Below are 2,216 nucleotides of genomic sequence, written 5' to 3'. Positions count from 1 at the left end.
TCTAATTCCTATTTGTGAATAGTATTCAACCTCATAGTGATGAAAAATTCTGTTCTTAAAACACATTTTGAAAAAGGTAAATAAAGATATTTTACATTCAAAATCAGTTGTGAAGGATTTATTGAAGGTTAAAAGCTAATAACTTTGATAGGAAGTGGCAGCAGGGCACAGGAGAGAAACTCGGACATCCTGTTACTCGGCCACACCCTTCGCCTTAGTTTGGGGAATCCAAAGGCGTTCGATCATCAGAACTTACACAGAGTTTCCCATCTTTCCTGGGGTCTTCTACTGAAGAAGGTAAACCAAGCCACCTGAACTGTATCCTTTTTATGTAGAAGAGCAGAAAGTTAACTCCAAACTGGACGATGGAGATTCACAAGCAAACTCCAAGTCTGAACCAAATGATGGTTTTGGATCTACATGTCTGGACAGAAACATCCAGGCTGATGCTGCTTTAGGTTGAAGATAACATTCCTTTGACATGAATGTAAATAGCTGCATTTCTATTGACTATAAAATTTCACAGATCGCAAATACAAAAAATAATTTAGTTAAAATACATTAGTTAAATGGAAACTAATTTAAAAAACATGTTTTTCAATAACTCTGTGTAAAAATGGGGTTTTTCAACCTTTTTCAACCTTACCGAAATTGGTGTATTTTGCAAAACACTTTCTCTGCATCATAAGTCAATTTAAATACATTAGCTGTGTTTTTGTTCTTCAAATTGAAATTCTGAACATAAATTTGCTTAACGGATGCAGGCCAATAAAAAAAAAAGTCACGTTTTTTGCTAGAAAGTTGTGCGAGGATGACTGTTTTGATCATATTAACAAACCTTTCCTGTTTGATTTTCTGTGCATTTCTTACTTGAAGGAAACGGCACAATTGCAAAGGATTTTCTCAACATTGGCACAATATTGAAAAAAGTTGTGCGTACATTTGTAATAGAAACGTAGTTACTGACCCCAAGTACACAAATAAGCAAGCAGCCCTTTGGCTCCAGACCAAGATGATCGCTCCGGTTCTTTCAGCTGGAACATCTGTTTATAAGTGCCAGATGTGAGCAGCTCTACTGTTGAGCTAAACATTTGTTCAGTGATTCACAGAAAAGCTAAATATTAAAATATTTTCACTTTCTACAGTAAATATTTAAATTTATAAAGGAAAATGCAAATGCTAACAAATTTGATCGAGTTCCCTAATGTTTTTTTTTTTTACTTGGATTAGACCAGCTGCGTTTCCATTACAAATGTGCACAGAACTTTGTCAATATCCCACTAATGTAAAAACAAGAAACTATTTTACAATTACAGTGTTTCCATTAATTAAGAAAGGCAATTAAAATCACCCATGAATAAACAAGTCGCTCCTTCATCCTCCAACTACTTCCTGTCATCTTCTTCATGGTTTGTGACAGTAGTAACATCAAATTGATCATGCGACTATCTGATGCGAAACAATTGTTTCTGTTGCAGTTTTGCAAAACAAATCAATTTTGATTTGCCCCCCCGCACTCCAAAAACAACACCTCATCCTGACTCCAAAGCTTTTTATAGAAAAATAAGTGTTTGTTGGAATTGACATTTCCATTAAGCAAATTTGTTTTCAAAATGTCAAATTGCAGAAGTATACTGTCAATGAAAATGCAGCCAATGTGCAGAATTCCCAGAAATAAAAACAATTAATAGGATTTTGAGTGTTACTTTTTAAGAAAATTGATGAGCATCTTGCAAAAATATTACATTATTTATTTATAATTTTTTTGTTGGAATTCCCAACTCTATTTGTTTTGCTAGTTATTGTCATCAGACGTTCTTAATCCCAGGCATCACAGTGACCCAAGGCCCGGATCCATCACCGTGCATTAAACCAGGCCTGACATAATATTATTTATGTAAGACTTGTCACGTCTTTTGTCGTGTTGGTGTTGAGTCACACGGCCAAAAATATCACACAGACTCGACTGTACACAGACGGTGGAGCGACCCGCGACTGGAGACTCCACAGGCTGTCGCAGTAAGTACCTGTAATTCATCAGTGGCTTCCTGTTCTGTGAGGTCCGCATGGAGCAGCTCAGCACTGGGCATCCAGCTGAGCTTCTCACCCATTTAGGGTTTGTATCTATTTTTGAAGTACAAAAAGTGTCACACACCATTGATTCAGTGGAGTACAGTGGGTACAAAAAGTCTACACAACCTTGTTAAAGGGGCGGT

The sequence above is a fragment of the Poecilia formosa genome, unplaced genomic scaffold (genome assembly GCF_000485575.1).
Source record: "Poecilia formosa unplaced genomic scaffold, Poecilia_formosa-5.1.2 Scaffold327, whole genome shotgun sequence".
In the NCBI taxonomy this organism is placed as follows: Eukaryota; Metazoa; Chordata; class Actinopteri; order Cyprinodontiformes; family Poeciliidae; genus Poecilia; species Poecilia formosa.
This window is presented reverse-complemented; position numbering follows the sequence as displayed.